Source organism: Mastacembelus armatus, chromosome 14 (genome assembly GCF_900324485.2).
Source record: "Mastacembelus armatus chromosome 14, fMasArm1.2, whole genome shotgun sequence".
In the NCBI taxonomy this organism is placed as follows: domain Eukaryota; kingdom Metazoa; phylum Chordata; class Actinopteri; order Synbranchiformes; family Mastacembelidae; genus Mastacembelus; species Mastacembelus armatus.
The window spans coordinates 9,605,802-9,616,017 of record NC_046646.1 but is presented as its reverse complement, the minus strand read 5'-3'; the positions used below and the strand labels follow the sequence as shown (position 1 = coordinate 9,616,017).

Here is a 10,216-nt window from a genome sequence, read left to right as displayed (position 1 = left end):
TCAGGACAGTCTTTCCTGAAAGTACAGGGCGACGAATGCCTGGATCAGACTGCGTGGCTCCCAGGCGACAGGGGAAGGCACACCCCAGGAACTGCTGACATGCAGGGACCTGGAGAAATAGAGAACAGGTAAGTTTTTGGCTGAGCTGATCCTTTCACTGAGTGAAGCTGGCGAGAGGCTACCGCGTGTAGATAACGGGAAGAACTGGCGACGCTGGAGAGGTGAACCGGAGCCTTTATTGACGATGGTGAGTAATTGGGACCAGGTGATGCTCATCAGCAGCAACTGTCTCTTGTGGCACACCTGCAGACAACACACCCTGAGGTAGAAAGGAGACAAGGTAATTAGGAGGACTGGTACTGCCGCCTCCTGACAAGTAAAGGTTTGATTACTGCAGTCTTAAAGGCCTGTGGTACGTAGCCTGATACTAGAGATAAATTTACCAAGTCTAATAAAGATGAGTTCATTAATGACAGGGTGCCTTTAACCAGTCTAGTCGGGATGGGGTCTAAGAGACACGTTGATGATTTCGATGAAGCAACTACTGATGTAAATTCAGAGAGATCTATGGGAGAGAAGCAGTCTAAACATAACTGAGGTCCTACAGATGATTCAAGAGCTACTGTAGTAGAAGATTCATTTATTGCAGGTATAGGAAGCATCTGCTGAATTTTATCTCTAATAGTTGTGATTTTATTTGTAAATAAACATAAATTCATCACTGCTGAGAGCTAAGGGAACACTGGGCTCAACAGAGCTGTGACTTTTTGGGGGGCCACAGAATCAAGCGTTTCATGCAGTGAGGTTACAGCGCTGTCAACAACATGATCAATTTGGTAGGGAGTGGGATTGAAGCAGCTGCCCTCCACTATGTTTATACTTGGCATAGATGTAAATAAAGATGGAATCATTTTCTTAAATTTATTAACAGCGTTGTCGGATAAACATCTGCTGTAGTGGAATTTTCTTCCAAACGCTGCATGATCCATCATTTTAAATTCGAAAGTTATTAAAGAATGATCTGACAAAACAGGATTTGGGGGAAAAACTATTAGATGTTCAATTTCGACACCATAGGTCAGAACAAGATCAAGGGTGTGATTGAAACAGTGGGTGGGTTTATTAACATTTTGAGTGAAACCAATTGAATCTAATATAGAATTAAATGCAGTGCTGAGGCTTTTATTTTCATCATCTACATGAATGTTAAAATCTCCCACTATAATAACTTTATCTGATCTAAGCACTAGATCAGACAGGAAGTCAGGGAATTCAGTTAAAAACTCTGAGTAAGGGACAGGTGGACGGTACACAATGACAAGTAGAACTGGTTTTTGTGTTTTCCAGTTTGGATGTGAGAGACTAAGAGTGAGGCTCTCAAATGAGTTATAACTGTTCTGAGGATGAAAGTTTAATAATAAGTTTGAGTGGAAGATTGTAGCTACTCCTCCACCTCGACCTGTGCTTCGAGGAACATGATAATTTTTATGACTGAGGGGGGTTGATTCATTCAGACTGACATATTCATCCTGCTGTAACCAGGTTTCAGTAAGATAAAGTAGGTCAATTTGGTGATCAGTTATCAAATCATTTACTAACAGAGATTTAGATGAAAGGGACCTAATATTTAATAATCCACATTTGACAGTTCTGTTTTTCTGTTCAATAAGAGGAGTGGTCTTAATTTTTATTAAGTTTTTATGAATAACTCCTCTTCTGTTAACTTCTAATTTATTTGATTTATATGTTCGAGGGGCAGACACAGTCTCTATGTGGTTTGAGGGGGGCGGCGGCTCTAAGGAAACTGCAGAGAGGCGTTTTAGACTGAGTCTCTGCGTCCCGGTCCCCACCCTGGATTGTCGGGCTTTAGGTCGGCTAATAAACTCGGTCAAATTCCTAGAGATGAGAGCTGCACCATTCAAAGTGGGATGGATGCCGTCTCTCGCTACCAGACCGGGTTTTCCCCAGAAAGTGGCCCAATTGTCTATGAAGCCCACATCGTTTGCTGGACACCACCTAGACAGCCAGCGACAGAACGACGACATGCGGCTAAACATGTCATCGATGGTCAGATTGGGGAGGGGTCCAGAGAAAACTACGGAGTCCGACATTAATTTAGAAAAGTTACACACCAACTCAACATTAATTTTAGTGACCTCCGATTGGCGTAATCGGGTGTCATTGCTGCCGACGTGAATAACAATTTTCCCATATTTCCGATTAGCCTTAGCCAGCAGCTTCAGATTTGACTCGATGTCGCCCGCTCTGGCGCCAGGAATACATTTGACTATGGTTGCTGGTGTCTCTATTTTCACGTTTCTGACTATGGAATCGCCAATTATCAGAGTCGGTTTCTCAGCGGGTGTGTCGCTGAGCGGGGAAAATCTATTAGAAACGTGAACAGGCAGGTGATGAGCCGTGGGCTTCTGCTTAGGAGTACGTTTCCGTCGGACCGTCGCCCAGGCTAATTCTCCGGGCTGCTCCGGAGCTGCCCTTGGACCGCTAACAGACCCTGAGCTCGGTGGCTCCACACCAGCTAACGGGGCTGGGCTAGCTGGCTTTTGTTCGAAGGTGCGGAGCCGCGCTTCCAAATCAGTGATCCTCGCCTCCAAGGCTAACAGAACCTTACACTTATTACAGGTATCATTATCGCTAAAGGAGGCAGAGGAATAACTAAACATGTGGCACACCGAGCAAGAAAGAGAGGGAGAGGGAGAGGCCATGTTAGCTAAGCTAACTAGCTAGCTAAGCTAACCGGTAGGCTAACGAGCGCTAAGTCAGGAAATAGCAATAAATACCGGTCAAAATAGAAAGGTACTTGACTAGTGTGGGAATGCAGACACACTTTGTGTGACTAGTATGCAGCTTACTGTGTAAAGTGTACTCCTGTATGTGTTGGACACGTGATAGGGTCACCGCTCTTTTAGTGTCTTTACTATGAGGGGAGACAAAAGGGAATAACAACACCATATAAGGTAATGGTCTAAATTCCTTTTGTGGAAAAGTACTGGTATGTGGGGCGGGGGCCACCAGCTATATCTATCCTATAGTTTTCCCCTATAGTCCAGATCTCTTCGTGTGTCCCATGAGGGTTGATCTCCAGAGCGCACTGTATAGTTAAAATAAAACCTTTAATCAGCTGAACCACTCCAGACGTCTTTGTGTACTTCCTCATCAAACGGACCTGGGTAAGTTATATGCGGACTTAACAATTTGGTGGCCCGTACGGGGATGAGGAAAATTGGACTGACTGCCTGAGGAACGCATTGACAATATACGTGGCGCCACAGACAGGTGAGCAGAAGCCTTTTCATGAATTCTGCATAATTGGCATATTCTAAAGTTATAATTGTCAATGTGTGAATCGGGATAGTTATAAATTTGGACGGTTTGGGGTGGTAGGTCGTCATTTCGTGTTGGATCGATTGACGAAAAAATAAAATAAAACCGTGTTGGATCGGTAATAATAGAAAAACCGTGTAGGATCGGTTAACTTTGAGTGTTTATTTCCCGGCCGTGGCGGACCCACTAGTTCTCGACGGGGAACTGGTAGAGCTGGGTTGCAAGACCCGGGGAACTGGGAAACCCCGAAATAATAAGTCATGTCGGATTGACTCATAAACAAAGGATGCTGTGTTACATAGGTTGTGTAGAATTTTTGTGCAATTGTGTGGATGTCGAGGAAGTCTGAGTGAAACTATGACCGTGTGAATCAAAGAGTGGGGGGTGTGGACAGTAAGTGTGTGTGTATGTGTGGAAAGCGCCAGAGATAGAGAGAGACAGGAAGTGTAGGGGCGCAAGGTTTGTGAAGACTGAGAGAGAAAGGCGGAAGTGAGAGAAGGTAAGGTAAGTAAGTCTCCGCCTACATTGGGTTCCCTCTACTGGAGGAAGAGGGAATTGTATTACAATTTATTTGGCTCCCTCTGCTGAAATAACTAGGGATTGCAAGAACAATTATACATAGAATATATAGGAATAACTATAGATAAAATAAAATATATAAATAAATAATAATAAGAATAAGAATAGATAAGGAAAATAAAATAAATACGTAATGAGAATAAACGATAATAAATAAATATAAAAGAACAATAAATAATAATAATAGTAAAAACATATAAAATAAAAATAGACATAGAAATTTGGAACACAGATTCGAATACAACAATGGAGAGATATCTAGACCAGCAGGTAAGTGATGAGGAATGGGGTCCACCTGAAAAATGGGTGAGCCTGGAAATTCAGGTGGCATCAACCCTGGCGGCAGGTCGGCTGAAGCAGGGGCAGAAGAATACAAAAGATGGAATGGAAGAACAATATAGGAAGAAGTTAATGGACTTGATTAAGGAAAAAGGAAGAAACCCACAGGATCGAGCTGCCCTGATCCCATGGATATGGGAGAAGGCACATGGACACGAGAAACGGGCCAAGGAAGCAGGAATGGAAGGAGAAAAAGCTTCCATTTTTCGTAAAGGTAAGTTCAGACAGAGAAAACAGGAAGAGGAGGCAGAGGCCAGTACCTGGATTAATATAGCCCTGCTGTGGCAGAGTACCCAGCATCTACATAAGGATAAGACATGGAAGGCCAAAGAGGGAGCTGACGAGAAATTGCCACCACCTTATTTCGTAAGTAGTCTATCGGCACCCTCGGTTCCTACCCTATATCCAGTGATAGAGATTAAAAAAGGAGAACTGCAAGTGCCTGATCTGCCTCAGCCTAGTCCACAGGCACCATCACAAAAATCAGGCTATAAAGAGTATATCGATTGGGAAGCTTTGAAGTTAACTCCCTCTGGAAGTGGACGAAGCTCCCCGGATCACGCGGTAGAACCTGTTCCTTTTGCAGACAGAGCACATAGAGAGGGAGGTTCCAGGAACGTTCATATTCGAACACCTCCTGAGACAAAGGTAAGTACGGATAGGTGGACGGACCCACAGATATTGGACCGGGAAGTTTTGCTGAAGTTCACCCCACAAAGACAACCAAAGACGGGACAGATAGTACTCTGGGCGGAAGGAACATGGCGTCCAGAGATAAAGGAGGCTGATCAAGATGAAATGAACAGTTCAGCTGGGAAGGTGATGGGTAAGCTAGAGGATTCAGGGTCTAGGGAGAATTACTGCCAAAAGCTCAGATCATGGGGACCCCCTAAGGGTCCCCCACCTCCCCCGATCAGTCCATCCAATCCATGGAGGGCAGTGAGGACGAAAAGGACCGACTGGAGGACGGGGAGGCAAACCAACATCATTCTTTTCAAGCACCCTTGTTGGCCTCGGAAGGAAGAGTGAAGTATCGGCCGTACGGGCTCGGGGATGTGCAGGCATTGGTGGATCAACTTCCCCCAGTGGCAGAGGGAGGAGGTTTGTGGCTTGGCAAGTTGGACAAGTTGACAGCAGGGCAGAGATTGGCTTTGGGAGACTTTAGGGCAGTTATTCAGAGGTGCCTGACCAGTATAGATGCACGAGACCTGGAGAGGGCAGCAGGGACTTTGTGCCGGCAGGATGAGGAGCCATTTGCGCAATGGGCTGGTGATCTGAGTAGGGTGATTAGAGAAAAATATCCATTACCCACTTCATCCGCCGTGCCCAAATTGGCATGGAACTCAAAAGAAAATCCAAGGACCTTTTTGGATCAGACTAAGGAATTGTGGGTGCGTCATACTGGGTGTCATCCTGGCAAACCAGGGCCCCAGAGGGAGTGGTATAGACAGGCGGTATTGGAGGGAGTACCGGAGAAGGTAAAAACTGCTATGTGTGACAATCCTGATTTACAGGGGGCCGACTCTGTAGTGTGGGAGAGACATCTGGTGCACCATCTGACTCGTGTTCAGCAACAATTGCAGAAGGAAGACGACCAGAATAAGGGCCTCCAAACTCAGCTTTTAAAAATACAGCTGTCAGAGGCCCGGCAAAGGGTGAATTCAGAAAAAAAGAAGGAGAAAAACGAGGAACCAAAGAAGTTGATGTGGCAATGGGGAATGGATGCTCCGGAATCCCCGGACCTGTTTCCCATACCGCCCTGGGAGCCGAATCGCCGTTTACCGGTGAATAGGGGGGGCTACAGGGGAGCTCCGAGGGGGGGAAATGGATGGAGAGGACGCGGGGGACGAGGGGGCCCACCTCGTGGGACTTCAAATGTATGTTTTCTATGTGGGGACACAGAACATTGGGTAAAAGACTGTCCTCACAGAGGTTATTTCGCCCGAGGAAGAGCCCGGGGGGACAGGGTGCCGGTTCGTATCGTGGACGAGGTGGCCCTCCATCTTACAATATGCCAGTGATGGATTGGGGATCTCCCGTGAATTGGGAGGATTCCTATCAAGAATGATACACCCCATCGATATACATGCAACCACTTTGAGAGTTTTTTTTTTAATCCTATATGCTGCTGTGTTTCTGCTTGAGTAGGTTTGTGATGTTCTCAAAAAGTGGCTTAATGTTAATTGTTAAAAAGTGGGATTTGGCCAGGTACGGTCTCACCTGCTGCTTTTTGTACAACAGAGGAGAGAGAGAAAACAGCAATCACAGCTGTAAAACAAGGACAGCAGAGAAAACGTGATTCACCACCATGAAAATAATCGGTTAATACAATAGGATGTGTTGTAACTCATACTGACACTATTACAGTACTAGGAGGTTTTGCATGTACAATGAATAGCACAGTACATTTGGATGTTCTTCAGGATGAGGTAGGAGTGGACAGATGGGAGCACAAAGCATGTGACTTTGGCACCACAGACCACACAAGGGTGCCAGGAGGGAGCCCTGTTAGAGTAAATGTGAGAAGTAAGAATGGAACCAGTTCAACTCACCAGTTATCACCAGAGTCAGCCCGTTGGTCAGGACGCCCACGTAGCTCAACAGGTACAGCAGCACAACAAACTGAGACAAGGAGAAGAGAAGGTATGTGACTTGTTGATTACTACCTGTATTGTGAAAAGGTTGACACTACTAACAGATAATTGTCCACTGGCTTTTACATGTATTCAGGGATTGTTTTGTTTGCCGGTGCTCTAAACCCATTGTGATAGTAGCATGCAGTCCTGTCTGCCAGAGTGTCTCTTCTGCTACTCAGAGAAAGGTCAAAGCTCGTCAAATCCTCCACATAGGGGAATATTGCATTAAAAAAAACAGAAAAACATCAGTACTGTCTTGTTTTTCTACCATTTTCTACAGCTCTGCTTTTAGGTTTCAGCTTTGAGTGTTTATGAATCAGTTGGTGTGCATGCATTAATTTGGCTCACATGGTATCAGTGATTATTTATCATCATGCTCAGACCTTAATGGAGTCAAATATGCTGTCGATGAAAATGAGGCGTTTGAACTCTGTGATGGCAAAAGCGATCAGTAGCACCACTTCCTCTACCAGCATCACCGTTTCCTTATCTGTCAGTGAGCCGTCATAGTTCAAGTATGACCTCACAACAGGCACAAAAAGACACAATTAGAAAAACCAGGTTATATACAGTTACCACAGACTCCACATTTGGCTGAAGGTCTAACAGAATTGAAAGTTTTAACCCAGAGAGAGCAATGCCACAGTGTATGTGGGATAGAAAACCTAACTTATGTCAATCAACAGACTCACTGGAAGGGGTGCACCCCAGGGTTCCAACGCAGCACCTCCAGCAGTTTATAGTAGAGACGGAGGGGGAAGGTGACACACATGACACCCAGACAGATGTGGGAGAGCACGGTAATGGCACTGAGCTGGAACAGGCTAGCCAGACCGATCACCAAGCCTGTGAACACCACACCGGTCTTCCTCATGTTCCGCCAATACAACAGATCCACAACTGCAAAACAAAGTGATCATTTCAAGGCTTTGCAGTGCATCATCTGCTTAGCAAGCAGCTGTTTTATACTGTAACCACCTGGAAAGGTGACACACACCATCCCGTCTGTGCCAGAGAAGCTTTAGTTATATGAGATCAAATGTTATCTATTTAAAACATATATTTTTACTTTTAGAGCTGGAATCCGATGTTTGAACTATATAGGAGGAGGTAAATAGCTAAATATGGCAGGTACCTGCAGTACTTGATTTGGATTAAACATGTTGCATATTTGAAAAAAAAAACAGTGTATTCTAAATAATAATATCTGGAATCAGAAGAATTAAACAAATGCCAAAGAAAAATAACAGAAACAATGCAGAGTACATCCTGGAGAGGAACAATCAGATTCAGTCATCAATAACTGTCATATAGTACAAAGTCAATATACAGTTAATGGGACTAACCTATAAAAAAATACCTTATAAAAGTCATGGAAATTCTATTTTTTTCTCCTTCTTGCCAAACAGGAAGTTATTTTAGGTGAAAATATTTCTCAAAATGAAAATGCTATTTTTCATAATGGCCGCTGCAAATTTCTGAATGAATAATAAATCAATAATTAATTATACTGAGTTATATTATGACATTAGATCTTCAAACACCAAAACATCAGACGCGCCCCCCAACTGCAGTGTTAATGTCAAGATAATTATCTTATTAAAACAAATCCTCAGGAATCTTACACATAAATGTTCACACACAGAGACACACATAACAGCAACTTGTCTTTCAAAAGTCAATTTACAAGCAACAGTGTCATGTTTTCACACTCACACACACACACACACACAATGAAACTAACAGCCCTGCTCTTATAATCATGTTTCCAGAGAAATAGATAGGTGAACACTTATTTAATGGCAAAGTCTGAAAAATCGCCCTGTCAAGACGAGACATATCAATCTTTTTTTTCTTATGGGACAACTTGGACCATCTAGAATGAAATAAACAACATTCAATCAGCAATAGGGTCTCATTTAGCTGAGTCCCATTTGTCCATCTGTCCACCAAATGAAAGACGTGCTAGACCTAGTGTTTGACTTGCCATCCTGTCTGTATTCACACCTTCCCAGCATACAGGAAAAAATAAATTGTCTCCTCCACCTGACAGCTGGACTCTGACCAGTTCTCTGTCTGCACTGATTCTCTTTACTTAAAGCTGTCACCATTTATTTCCTTACGTTTGGTGGCCATTTCAGCTGTGATCCTGCTTGCTCTCTTCTCTTCCTTGTGCTTCCACTGCTGGATTGCACCCCAGGCTTTTTTTGGCCACTCCGGCTCCGTCAGCAATATAAGGCCTGCCTGGCCTAATTTTATCCTGTATTGGATACCCCCTGTTTGGATTCACACACACACACACTCAAATTGGGAACCTGAGACATCAGCATGTACATGTCCCTTAGCTTTCAGGGACTCTCATGGATCCAGTTGGTGGCTGACCTGCACCCAGAGACCTTCACATTCAGCCAGGAACAACCTTTAATGCAAAATGTATCAACAAACAGGAGCAATGAAAACAATGAAACACAACCGATGAGAGCAGGCTGCTGTCTCCACCAGTCATTCATTGCACTGTTCACAACAAACTAACAAATTTATAATAAATCACGAATCATAATGAGAAACACAGTATGCTCTAATGGGAAAAAGGTTGAGATGCTTCACTTATCACATTTTACATCCACGCAGGAATGACAGGTAGGTATTTTCTGTGCAGTGTCAATGATCCAAGAATTATGTAACCTTTCATTTCATTTTCTTACCAGTGTCTCAGACAACTACTTTATCGTCATTGTTTCTCTTGTGTGATCAGGGACCATCCTTTCCTGGCTGGTCACAGCAGCACGCCTGGCAGAGTCTCCACCCCAAAAGTAGGATGAGAATCACAGAAAGAGGCAATGTCATCCTGGCTGACTCCACAGGTTTGAGCAGTTGTTCAGGGAATTGTGCCAAATAAATCCTCTATAAGCCGTGTTGTGAGTACATGCATAACCACGCAAAACCAAAATGACTTTTTTTTTTTTCAGAACAAAATGTAAAAATGAAAACATGCTGGGATTTTTGTCCTTTTATCTCAATTGTATTTTTAAATATTGTCTCTGAAAATATAAACCATACAAAATTTCAGATTAAGTCTCATATGATATTGTTTCCTTTGCTGTTGCCTTGAAAATAATAAAACACTGACCATTTTACTACAGTGATTAATAGGCACATCCAGTCTGCAACAAATTCTTCTTTATTGCCATATTAAGAACCAGAAAAAAAATTATTTGTTAAAAAATTATCAAAGACCCAAGAGACACGTGCAGATAAATTTAGAAAGATTTTTTTTTTTTTTTGCAATATTGCCAAAGCATTTCAAAATTAAAGGAAGA

General features: G+C 43.4%; 1 pseudogene; it reads right to left on the bottom strand.

The window, feature by feature from the left end:
• Positions 1 to 9,089, bottom strand: LOC113143061 (reticulon-1-A-like; annotated as a pseudogene).
• Between the last annotated feature and the right edge of the window lie 1,127 nt (positions 9,090 to 10,216).